This window comes from Salmo salar, chromosome 20 (genome assembly GCF_965601325.2).
Source record: "Salmo salar chromosome 20, fSalSal1, whole genome shotgun sequence".
Lineage (NCBI taxonomy): Eukaryota > Metazoa > Chordata > Actinopteri > Salmoniformes > Salmonidae > Salmo > Salmo salar.
The window spans coordinates 8361948-8375726 of record NC_138310.1 but is presented as its reverse complement, the minus strand read 5'-3'; the positions used below and the strand labels follow the sequence as shown (position 1 = coordinate 8375726).

The 13779-nt window shown below is 41.4% G+C and overlaps 1 long non-coding RNA gene across 1 annotated transcript; it reads left to right on the top strand.

Moving 5' to 3' along the window:
• Window positions 1-1309: 1309 nt before the first annotated feature.
• Window positions 1310-11061, top strand: LOC123729318 (uncharacterized). Its single transcript, XR_006761092.2, has 3 exons — window positions 1310-1508; window positions 4807-4932; window positions 10378-11061. It is a non-coding gene; the product is annotated as an uncharacterized LOC123729318 (long non-coding RNA).
• The last annotated feature ends 2718 nt before the right edge of the window (window positions 11062-13779 follow it).

The window sequence follows — 13779 nt, the reverse complement described above, 5'->3', positions numbered from 1 at the left end:
TTTGAATGACAACCTCATCTCTGTACCTCACACATACAATTATCTGTGAGGTCCCCCAGTCGAGCAGTGAATTTAAAACACAGATTCAAGTATAAAGACCAGGGAGGTTTTCCAATGCCTCGCAAAGAATGGCATCTATTGGTAGATAGGTAAAAAAAAAAGCAGACATTGAATATCTCTTTGAGCATGGTGGTTATTAATTACTCTTTGGACGCTGTAATAAAACACCCAGTCAGTCACTACAAAGATACAGGTGTCCTTCCTAACTCAGTTGCCGGAGAGGAAGGAAACCACAGGGATTTCACCACGAGGCCAATGGTGACTTTAAAAAAGTTGCAGAGTATAATGGCTGTGATAGGAGAAAACTGAGGATGGATCAACAACATTGTAGTTACTCCACAATACTAACATAATTGACAGAGTGAAAAGAATGAAGCCTGTAGAGAATAAAAATATTCCAAAACACGCTTAATATTTGTAACAAGGCACTAAAATAATACTGCAAAAAAATGTAGCAAAGCAATTCGCTTTTTGTCCTGAATACAAAGTGTTATGTTTGGGGAAAATCCAATGCAACACATTACAGAGTACCAGTCTCCATATTTTCAATCATAGTGGTGGCTGCATCATGTTATGGGTATGCTTGTCATCATTTATGGACTGGGAAGTTTTTCAGAATAAAAAATAAACAGAATGGAGCTAAGCACGGGCAACATGCTAGAGGATAACCTGGTTCAGTCTGCTTTCCAACCAGACACTGTGTCACGTCCTGACCAGTTAAGGGTTAGTTGTTGTTGGAGTTTGGTCAGGATGTGGCAGAGGGTATTTGTTTTATATGGTTCGGGGTGGTGGTGTAGGTAGTAGGTCGTTTTATTTATGTATTCCGGGGGTTTTGGGCACTGCTCTGTGTTTATGTATTTCTATGTTTAGTTAGTTGTGGGTATAGGTTCTAGGTTCGTTTTCTATGTATAGTTAATTGGGATGGGACTCCCAATTGAAGGCAGGTGTGTTGAGTTGCATTTTATTGGGAGTCCTATATAATAGGGTGTGTTTGTCTTTGTGTTTGTGGGTAGTTGTTTTTGCACTGCGTTTTGTGTGCCTGCAAAACTGTTGCTGTCGTGTTTATTGTTGGTTTTCCTGTGGATGCTTTACTTGAGTTTATTAAAAAACTATGAGTATCCACATACCCGCTGCGCCTTGGTCTTCTCTCCACTACGACAGCTGTGACACACTGGGAGATGAATTCAAACTTTCAGCAGGACAAATACCTAAAACACAAGTTAATTATACACTGGAGTTGCTTACCAAGATGACATTGAAGGTTCCTGAGCGGCCTAGTTACAGTTTTGACTTAAATCGTCTTGAAAATCCATGGCATGGCTTGAAAAGCAACTAGACAGAGTTTTAAGAATTTTTAAAAGAATAATGTGTAAATATTGTACAATCCAGGTGTGCAAAGATCTTAGAGACCTACCCAGAAAGACTCACAGCTGTAATCACTGCCAAAGGTAATTCTAACTTGACTCGGGGGTGTGAATACTTATGTTAATGTGATATCTGTATTTCATTTTCAATCAATATGCAAACATTTCCAAAAACATATTTTCACTTTGTCATTATGGGGTATTGCGTGTATATGGGTGACAAAAATTCTATCCATTTTTTATTCAGGCTGTAACAACTAAATGTTGAATAAATCAAGGCGTATGAATACTTTCTGAAGGCACTGTATGTAAGAGTGGTTGAGTGAGTGGGAGTAAGTGTAGGTGCAAAAGTCTCTTGAAAAGCAGGTGTGAAGAGTCAGTGAACAATCAATCAAGTCATGTCAGATCAGATCAGTGATTATTTCTTTATATATAGCCTATGACATTTCATCATCATGGATCTAATTAGGCCTATATTTATACAGAACAAAATTATAAACATATCATGCAATCATTTGAAAGATTTTACTTATTTAAAGTTCATATAACGAAATCAGTCAATTTAAATAATATGAATTAGACCCTAATCTATTGATTTCACATGACTGGGCACCGGCACAGCCATGGCATTGGCCCACCCACTGGGGAGCCAGGCCCAGCCAACCAAAATGAGTTTTGCCCGAGAAAAGGACTTTATTACAGACAGAAATACTCCTCAATTTCATCAGCTGTCCGGGTGACTTGTCTCAGATGATCCCGCAGGTGAAGAAGCTAGATGTGGAGGTTCTGGCCTGGCTTCATTACACGTGGTCTGCGGTTGTTAGGCCAGTTGGACATACAGCCCAAATCTCTAAAACAACATTGGTAGAGAAATCAACATTACATGATCTGCCAACAGCTCTGGGGGAGATTCCTGCAGTCAGCATGCCCATTGCTCTATCCCTCAAAACTTGAGACATCTGTGGCATTGTGTTGTGTGACTGCACCTTTTAGAGTGGCCTTTTATTGTCCCCAGCACAAGGTGCACCTGTGTAATGATCATGCTGTTTAATCATCTTCTTGATATACCACACGTGGATGGATTATCTTGGCAAAGGATAAATGCTCACTAACAGGGATGTAAACAAATGTGTGCACAGAATGTGCGAAAAATAAGGTTTTTGTGCGTATGGAACATTAATGGGATCTTTTATTTCAGCTCATGAAACATGGGACCTTTACATGTTGCATAATTTTTTTGCTTCAGTATATATAGATCAATGATTATTTTGAAAAAGGGAGAATCCCCCCATGAATACATTCAAACAGGCAGGAGGGATCCTCTTGAGTTGCCTCTGATTCCACAGACACATTTGCGTAAGATCCCTGCGTCATTCCTCCCGCAGTGGTTGGATAGGCTTATACTTTACTTGCCCAATAGAGTACTATTAGCCTACAGGTTGGGGTTTTCAATCTAGTCCCGCTAAAGATACTGCAAAATAGCGTTGTTGTAGCAAATTTGGGGAGCAGCTTGACATGGGAAACATACACACGCATAGCCCCTGATCTCCAGGATCCCAAGATAGCCTATGATCGTTAGGAGGATAGTTGTCATAGGGGGGATATACTATTCTCAGTAAAGCACTATGGTTAAAGTAATTCATTAATAGTTGTCATTATTCACAGATTTTTTGTTCCCTCATATTCTGAACATCCATATGCAGTAAGATTCTCTAACCTAATGTATGGCAGCTTTGCCGTCTCTATTCAGCTACTACATTACACTCGTTGCCACTCCTGTCATTTGTCAAAGACAGGAGTGGCAAGGAGCGGATTGTTAGCTAAAAGACTGGTACCCAGTGTATGTGGGCTATGCAAGGTGTTTGCCTACGCTACGCAGCAAAACATTGTAATGAATTCGGAGGGCAGACTGACAGGGATTCAACCTCAGGTCTCTTCAGAGTTAGTGAGAGTGCCAAGATAGTTTTTTTGTTTGCTCATAACGTACCATGGCCGTTGGAAGAGTGTTTGCCTGTAGTCGAAGTTGCCAGGGGGAAACTGTGTGTGTGTGTGTGTGTGCAATGAAACCTGTTTGAACAAGTTATTAGATTGATAAGCGTGCATGCGTGCCCAGTGACGCCTGTTTGAACGAGTGTATTAGATCATTAGATTGATGGCCGTTTGTTTTGTACCTACTTTTTACCTCCGACACACATACACACTCACACAACCCATTTGTCTCCACCTTCAGAAAGTAATCACACCCCTTGACCTTTTCCACATTTTGTTGTGTTACAGCCTGAATTTAAAATGGATTAAATTGAGATGTGTCACTGGCCTACACACAATATCCCATAATGTCAAAGTGGAATTCAATGTTTTTTTTTACAAATTAATTAAAAATGAAAAGCTGAAGTGTCTTGAGTTAATAAATATTCAACCCATGTTATGGCAAGCCTAAATCAGTTCAGTTGTAAAAAAACTATTTATATATATATATATATTCTCAAAAATGTACTTCAACTTTATTCTCGAAATATATATATTTTTTAAAGTACTATCCATGTGAAAAAAAATCCAAGTACTACCACCCATCACCGTTTATTTATTTTTTCCTCTTCACTTGGCCCTAATACTTTTCCACAGAAAAGTAGCTTTTTGGACCTAATGCCAAAACATTTAGGAGATAGAGGGGCTTAAAGTTGAGCCATTTTCCGTACCCCACCATACCATGAGATAGCCATGTCATCATCACTGGAAAATATAAAAGGTTGTGTTTGTTATCATTTAAAAGCTTACGAACAGGGGTTGTCAAACTATTACATCATTTAACATCAATTATCAAATCATTCATAATTTTTTTGCACATGATTTTTTGCATATGTTGTAGTTTAGGCCCTATTTTGCATAACGGAGGTGTTTGTGTTGTGCCTGCCATCAGTTAAGACACAACCAACACAGCATGCTCTTAAATGCAGGGTGGCTGTCATTTCAGTCATAGACATAAGGACTGGGGAGTTTTTCAGGATATTGTTCAGTATATTTTCATAGGGTCTGTGACAAAGGAAGGTGGGGCTGTAACAATGGTGAGTTGTGCTTCTACACCTGCATTGCTTGCTGTTTGGTGTTTTAGGCTGGGTTTCTGTACAGCACTTTGATATATCAGCTGATGTAAGAAGGGCTATATAAATACATTTGATTTGATTTGAGCGTCAGGATAATTACATGCCATGTTTCAGGCTGAACACATTGGCATTCTGAAAGTAATCGTGAAATGACAAATAGTTGACAAATAGATGATCCACTTCTCAAATACAGCCAATGATGGCAACGAGAGGTGTATTCTAAGGTGAGCGTGGCTTGAGCCTTGCTACTCTAATGCTGATGTGTTTCTCCCCTCCAGTTCCAGGGGATGGTGTGGCTGCCCCTAACACTACTGAAATGGACCCTGGGACAGAGCCCTCTCACCTGTCTCAAAGCGCCACGGACCCTGAGGACCCCTCAATGACATTCTTCACCGTGGACTATGGTGAGTTGGGAAATGTTACATTCCCAGCAAGAAAACCAAAAATGGCACTCAAACAGAAGCGGGAACTAACAAAGTCACTGACCAACAACCAAACGAAACAGGTGGGGTTTTAGGAGGGGTTCTGAAAGATACTCATGGGGGTGTCCACTTAAAGTTGACTAGAAAAAACAAGTGGAACCTAAAAGGTACCCACTATGAGCGCCCACAAAATTTGCCCAAGAAGAGGCAAACAAACGAAAAACCCTCACCAAGCTTAAAGACAGGAAGCGAACTAAAAAAGTGGCACAAAACAAAATCAGACAAAGGAAGGTTTTGACCCTCCACATCTCTCAAGACAACTGGAGTACTGGGCCAGCCACTGTTAAATATCACCTGGACCAGCACAGATGAATCACCTTCCCACAAATGAGATGGAAAACCAGCACAGGTAAAACACATACTGACTGATGAGGTGACACCAATCGGTGCGCCCTACGTGCTAAAGTGCTATACGTGTTGAAGTCCAACCTCAAAACATAAATGGAAAAAACAAAGCCTTTCCGGAAGGGTGTGGAAGGAAAACTATAACTCCCTGTTGAGACCATTTCACATGAAATAAAATCTTGAAAGTCAGATGTAACGTTTATGGGTTTGCATTGAGTATACCTTCAAATAAAAACAAAAGCAAACCAAGGAGCAATCTGCCCAGATTGGCTGTGGGGCATTCTACTATGTTACTTATCCACCATAGGGTGGCTCTAGAGAAGAGAATCACAGAGTTCGAACGACCTTTACACGAGGGTCCAGAGGTTTGCTAGAGTTGAAAAATGTTTGTTGAGTCTGAACTGTTGATTTTCTGAGAGTTTGTCCATCAGTGTGTGTGTTGTATAGAGTTTGGCTAGAAAGTGACCGTGCTGGTGCTGAGCTCCCTGGCTCTGGCGCTGGGGACTGTCATACTCATCCTCAACATCCACCACAACAGGTGAGAACCTGCACACTACTGTCTACTCCCCTGTACCACTACTGGTCCACTAACAAGGGGCCTAATGGAAATGTAGCTTGTCAGTAATACTATCCATAAACAGACATATTGGATCCAGTATTAGGCCTACTACATTCTGAATTCCATTCAGAATTGTCTAAGTTCCCCCTGAATGTGAATTATGCTCCAAAGATTGTTGATGACCCTGTAGTTAGTAAGATTTTTTTCTCAAATGACTTAAATAACCCAGAACTACAACTGCATCACAAACTACTTTTTAAGACTACTATAACCACAACTGCCCACACTCAGTTGCAAAATTACAAATGAGAACTAGATGGTAATTTTCCATGAAGAAAAAACAGTGTGACTTGTGTCTGTGTGTGTGTGTAACTACAAACACATGGTTTCCATCTCCCAGGAAGAAGAAGGTTGTGTGTGTGCTGAAGTTTTACACTCCTACGGGGGTGATGAGTCAGCCGGGTTCCCCTTTGCCTAGCGAGAGAGCCCCGCTAACGCAGCATCCCATGCAGCCGGCCCGCTCTCAATCCCTACATTGCGGAGAGATCCTGGTCGAGTGGAAGAACGGTACCCTCACCCCGCTGTTCGACCACAACTGTTACCTGGCTGACAGAAGGACAACTGTGTCCGTGTGTGTGTCTTTGTGCCCGTGTGAAAGAAAAGAGAAACAAAGGGAATCTGAGAATCTATTGTGGAATCTGAGAGGTGCACAGTGAGCGCACACATTTCAATGCATTGCATTTCAATATTCGATTCCACAAGAAGTTTATTGATGTGAGTCGGCATGGTGGTCATGTTACATGCTCAACACACACACCTCATGGAATGTCTGGAAAGCACTGAGTTCCCTCAGAAGTATCTGGCCAAACTGAGATGAAAGGTAGCAAAGAAGTCCTGCCAGAAGATATAGCTGGGCCTGGTTGAAGTATCGTTACGTTATATTACAAACCTCAGATGAACTGGACAAACAGCCTTTCCCTCTAACTGATACCCTTTTCAATATACAGTGCATTCTCAAAAGTATTCAGACCTCTTCACTTTTTACACGCTGTTACATTATAGCCTTGTTAAATAAATATTTTTCCTCATCGATCTACACCCAATACCCCATAATGACAACAGGTTTTTAGAAATGTTTGCAAATGTATTCAAAATAAAATAAAAAAATAAATAACTTTACGTAAGTATTCAGACCGGTTGCTACGAGACTCGAAATTGAGCTCAGGTTGCATCCTGTTTCCATTGATCATCCTTGAGATGTTTCTACAACTTGATTGGAGTCCATCTGTGATAAATTAAATTGATTGGACATGATTTGGAAAGGCACACACCTGTCTATATAAGGTCCAAGCCATGAGGTCAAAGGAATTGTCCATAAAGCTCCGAGACAGGATTGTGTCAAGGCACAGATCTGGGGAAGGGTACCAAAACATATCTGCATCATTGAAGGGCCCCAAGAACACAGTGGCCTCCATGAGCAATCGGGGCAGAAGGGCCTTGGTTAGGGATGTGACCCGATGGTCACTCTGATATGGCTCCAGAGTTCCTCTGTGGAGATGGGGGAATCTTCCAGAAGGACAACCATCTCTGCAGCACTCCACCAATCAGGCCTTTATGGTAGAGTGGCAAGACAGAAGCCACTCCTCAGTAAAAGGTATATGACAACCTGCTTGGAGTTTGACAAAAGCCACCTAAAGACTCTCAGACCATGAGAAACAGGGTTCTCGGGTCTGATGAAACTAAGATTGAACTCTTTGGCCTGAAAGCCAAGTGTCACGTCTGGAAGAAACCTGGCACCATCCCTACGGTGAAGCATGGTGGTGGCAGCGTCATGCTGTGGGGATGTTTTTCAGCGGCAGGGACTGGGAGACTAGTCAGGATAGAGGAAAAGATTAACGAAGCAAAGTATAGAGAGATCCTGCTTCGGAGTGCTCAGGACCTCAGACTGTGGCTTGGAAGGTTCACCTTCCAGCAGGACAACAACCCTAAGCACACATCCAAGACAACGCAGGAGTGGCTTCGGGACAAGTCTCTGAATGTCCTTGAGTGGCCAAACCAGAGCCCGGACTTGAACCCGATCTAACATCTCTGGAGAGACCTGAAAATAGCTGTGCAGCGATGCTCCCCATCCAACCTGACAGAGCTTGAGAGGATCTGCAGAGTGTATTTGGGTGAAACTCCCCAAATACAGGTGTGCTAAGCTTGTAGTGTCATACCCAAGAAGACTCGAAGGCTGTAATTGCTGTCAAAGGTGCTTCAACAAATTACTGAGTAAAGAGTCTGAATACTTACGTAAATGTAATATTTCCGGGTTTTTTTTTATACATTTGCTAACATTTCTAAAAACCTGTTTTTTCTTTGTCATTATGGGGTATTGTGTGTAGATTGATTGACAAAATGTGGAAAAAGTCAAAGGGTCTGAATACTTTCCATTGCACTGTATAAGACGTCGCTACAGTAACAGGTCGATAGCAACAATTAATAACCTTTCGGACAGTTAAAAAAAGTGGAGCTTCTGAAGCGTGGAATTGATGCTAAGTGAGCGGGTCATGTTTCGGGAGGGCGCATGACTCGATCTTCGTCTATCTCAATCCCGTTTGGGAGTTGCAGCGATGAGAGAAACATGCCACCCACTGAAGATATGGAGATGAAAATGGTTCCATTATTCGTTATTTTGCCTTTGTTTTCCCAATCTCAGTCTTTTTTTCTTTTAAGGCACAGAAGACGTGCATTCTTTAATACAAAGAGAACACAACTTTTTTTACTTATCTATTTTTTACTTTAATTTATACTTTTTCTTAAACAGCATTGTTGGTTAAGGGCATAAAAGTAAGCCTTACACTGTAAGGTCTACACATGTTGTATTCGGTTCATGTGACAAATAGCATTTGATTTCATACCTACAAGCTGAATTAGAGGAGGATGATAAATATGACTACATTAACCTGTGGTCTGACATTAGAAAGGTAATTTGAATACCTCGCATCCCAGTTTCGCCCCCTACATTGAAAAGCAGAACACCAGATGGAGAAATGCCTTTGGCTATTAGAAACACATAGCCGTTGTGTTGTGGTGGCTCGCAACTACTTGCGAATACCGGACCGTGGCAAATCTCTTTGGCATTGGCATATCAGCATTAGGTGGTCTAGTGCTCGAAGTCTGTAGGGTGGTAAATTATATTATGTACAAAACATACATCAATGGCCTCCCGAGTAGTGCAGCGGTCTAAGGCACTACATCCCAGTGTTGTGACCGGGAGTCCCATAAGGGCGGCGCACAATTGGCCCAGCATCATCCGAGTTAGGGGAGGGTTTGGCCGGGGGGGCTTTACTTGGCCCATTGCGCTCTAGCGACTCCTTGTGGCGGGCCGGGCACCTGCAGGCTGATTTCGGTCGTCAGGTCAACAGTATTTCAGGTTAAGTGAGCGGGTCATGTTTCGGGAGGGCGCATGACTCGATCTTCGTCTATCTCAAGCCCGTTTGGGAGTTGCAGCGATGAGACAAGATCGTAATCACGAAACTGGGGAGAAAAAGGGGGTACATTTAAAATATAAACATACATCAAATTGCCAACGGGTATCCAACTTGATAGAACCATAGTAGGATTCCAGAGAAGAGGCTTTCCTATGTGTGCCGGTACTATAGATGGCAAACACATACCAATTATTGCCCCTAAAGAAAACCCGGCTGATTATTACAACAAAAACGATGGCACTCAATCGTACTCACGCATATTGGTAAGCAACTATTATTCACTTGATACATAATAGGCCTGTCAGAATGTGATTACTGGTAATGTTAACAACCATATCAATCACACTCATTCATATTGAGTCACATTGGCAAAATGTCAATAGTCATATAGCAATCAAATTGCTTGAAAATAATGAAAGATTAATATATATGTTAAAAGATTTTGCAAGGCTAGCCTATGTTACAATGATACAACTGTAATTGTATACAATATATCACTTTCAAAGATACCTATGTTGGATGGCCTGGCAAGACCCATGATGCAACAGTGCTTCTTAACTCTGACTTGTACATTTTGGCAGAGGAACTTCGCCACAGTTACCTTTTCCCACAGGAGGTAGGGGATTATTACTGGGCTTTGTGCTTGCTGTGTAAGTTTGAAGTTTTAAGGTCACGTGCACAAGTACAATGCCACGTGCACAAGTAGTAGCCTAATTAGACTGCTGGTCTCTGATCCCACGTATCATCTTCTGCCTTTGCGCCCTTGAGCAAGACATTTAACCCATCATATCTAGGGGTGTTGGAAAAGGCAGAAGAAAAATTCCCGTTCTCACCAATGGACAGTATAGTATGCATTTTAATCTATTGACATAGTCAAAGAGCAGGGGAGGACTGGTAGCCTACCTGAAAATAACTTGTCACTAAGCAAAATTCATGGGGTAGCCAGCTTGATTATTACATTTTTTGTTTTGTTTCATGTGTTACTTATAGAAATCACAGATTGTTGGTGGGACTGAGGTTCACATGGTCATCATTGGCGATCCAGCTTGCCCACTGAAAAGGTGGCTTACCAAAGGATTCCCATCTAACAAATCGGAGAAGGACTTCAACCACGTGTGGTTGTAGAAAATTATTTTGGTTAGCTCAAAGGCAGGTGGCGACGCGTCATGAAGCAGGTAGATAGGAATGTTGCTCTGGTCTCTGAAATTGTTCACGCATGTTGTGTCTTCCAAAACATTTGTGAGATCCATGGGACGGATACCTTAATCCCTGAGTCTGTGGTCAGTCACATAACAAGAGATGCCAGTAAACACAGATGCTGGACATGCTCCACCCACCCTCTGCCTGCCCACACTGTAATAGTTTCCTTTTAATTATTTTAATTTTAAATGAACTGTCTTGTGTCTTGAACTACTCCAGGATTAAATATTCACATTGTCTCCTTTCATTCAGATAGTTGTATTAAATCTAGAAATATCTTGTAACATTAAACATTTTTAAAAAACAATTAATCAATTGACTAGTTGAACAGTAGAAGATTTACTTAAGTTGTAGCTATAAATTGAAGCTACTCGTACATGTCATGTTTTTATTGTTATTTTCAGACAGATTAAAAAATCTAGTTATATCTTGTAACATTAAACATTAAACATTAACAAAAAAAATATGAATCAATTGAACAGCAGTATAATTACTATTTAAGTACTAGTACATGTATTCCATGTTGTGTTTGATAAGTAATGAAAATACAGTTGTGCCGCCTCTTCCTCGCTCCCTGTGTGGTCATTTGGATGTGGAAATGGGTGGGTATGGGTGTTGGCAGAGTGAAGCGAGGGCCCTGGGGAGGTAAATGCCCCTTGTACATACAATTGAATTCGGAAGTTTACATACACATAGGTTGGAATAATTAAAACTTGTTTTTCAACCACTCCACAAATTTCTTGTTAACAAATTATAGTTTTGGCAAGTCGGTTAGGACATCTACTTTGTGCGTGACACAAGTCATTTTTGCAACAATTGTTTACAGACAGATTATTTCACTTATAATTCACGGTGTCACAATTCCAGTGGGTCAGAAGTTTACATACACTAAGTTGACTGTGCCTTTAAACAGCTTTGAAAATTCCCGAAAATTATGTCATGGCTTCAGAAGCTTCTGATAGGCTAATTGACATAATTTGAGTCAATTGGAGGTGTACCTGTGGATGCATTTCAAGGCCTATCTTCAAACTCAGTAACTCTTTGCTTGACATCATCGGAAAAATCTAAAGAAATCAGCCAAGACCTCCACAAGTCTGGTTCATCCTTGGGAGCAATTTCCAAATGCCTGAAGATACCACGTTCATCTGTACAAACAATAGTACACAAGTATAAACACCATGGGACCACGCATCCGTCATACCTCTCAGGAAGGAGACGCATTCTGTCTCCTAGAGATGAACGTACTTTGGTGTGAAAACTGCAAATCAATCTCAGGACAACAGCAAAGGACCTTGTGAAGATGCTGGAGGAAACAGGTACCAAAGTATCTATATCCACAGTAAAACGAGTCCTATATCGACATAACCTGAAAAGCCGCTCAGTAAGGAAGAAGACATTGCTCCAAAACCACCATAAGAAAGCCCAACTACGGTTTGCAACTGCACATCGGGACAAAGATTGTACTTTTTGGAGAAATTTCCTCTGGTCTGATGAAACAAAAATAGAACTGTTTGGCCATAATGACCATCGTTATGTTTGGAGGAAAAAGGGGGATGCTTGCAAGGCGAAGAACCCCATCCCAACCGTGAAGCAGGGGGTGGCAGCATCATGTTGTGGGGGTGCTTTGCTGCAGGAGGGACTGGTGCACTTCATAAAATAGATGGCATCATGAGGGGGGAAATTATGTGGATATATTGAAGCAACATCTCAAGACATCAGTCAGGAAGTTAAAGCTTGATCGCATTTTGGTCTTCCAAATGGACAATGACCCCAAGCATACTTCCAAAGTTGTGGCAAAATGGCTTAAGGACAACAAAGCCAAGGTATTGGAGTGGCAATCACAAAGCAATGACCTCAATCCTATAGAAAATGTGTGCGCAGAACTGAAAAAGCGTGTGCGAGCAAGGAGGCCTACAAACCTGACTCAGTTACACCAGCTCTGTCAGGAGGAACGGGCCAAAATTCACCCAACTTATTGTGGGAAGCTTGTGGAAGGCTACCCAGAACGTTTGACCCAAGTTAAACAATTTAAAGGCAATGCTACCAAATACTAATTAAGTGTATGTAAACTTCTGACCCACTGGGAATGTGATGAAAGAAATAAAAGCTGAAACAAAGCATTCTCTCTACTATTATTCTGACATTTCACATTCTTAAAATAATGTGGTGATCCTAACTGACCTAAGACGGGGCATTTTTACTAGGATTAAATGTCAGGAATTGTGAAAAACTGAGTTTAAATGTATTTGGCTAAGGTGTATGTAAACTTCTGACTTCAACTGTAGGTGGTTGAAGTTGTGCTGGTCGTTGAAAGATCCCTTTCAGCATCTCTAGCACCATGTTTGTTTGCATGGTGCCCATCTGCATTAGCATCTCCCTCTGTGAATACGGTAAGTCATTGTTATGTTTCTCTCCCATGGTTTTTGCTTAGCGTCCCTCATCAACTTTTCCTCAAAGAAGCGCCTCTCTGACTCCTCCAAGTGCATTGTGACCATGGACCACACCTCCCTCACTGCCATCTGGAGCTTCTTCTTTCTGGGGCCACCTGGGGAAAAAAATAAAGAAATGCATTAGTGGTTTACAAGACATAGACTCTCCATACTCAACTGGTGGACAGCGGACCCAGAACGAGATCAATACGTAACCCTTTCTGGAGGGGTCCGTATTGACTTGGTTGGGGGGGGGGGGGGGGTACCCATGTATTTCCATGGAAATATAACGTTTATTTGGAAAGTAATAAATATATAGATATTTTAAAAGCATTCATGATTTGCGTGAATGTAATATACTAACTATTACTCTTGTTAAAAATATGAAATGGTTTTACATTTGGTGAAGAGCACATTATGACTTGTTTAGGACTCGAAACTCAAAGTTAAAGACTTGAGACTTGACATGATACTTGATGGTCTTGACTTGAGACTTGACTCGGACTTGCCTGTCTTGACTTGGGACTTGACTTGGGACGTGAGTGCTAAGACTTGAGACTTACTTGTGACTTGTTAAACAATGACTTGGTCCCACCTCTGGTATCTAGCTAGGTATCTTTCATATAAACAAAATTCTGTCATCAGTTGTGAAGACAACATGGGATTCCCTATAGCTAACGTTAGTCTAGCTAATACCAAACGAGTGGGTCATGTCAACCAGGCTAGGGATTACCCTGCATTTAACGTCAACCTGGGACTACCT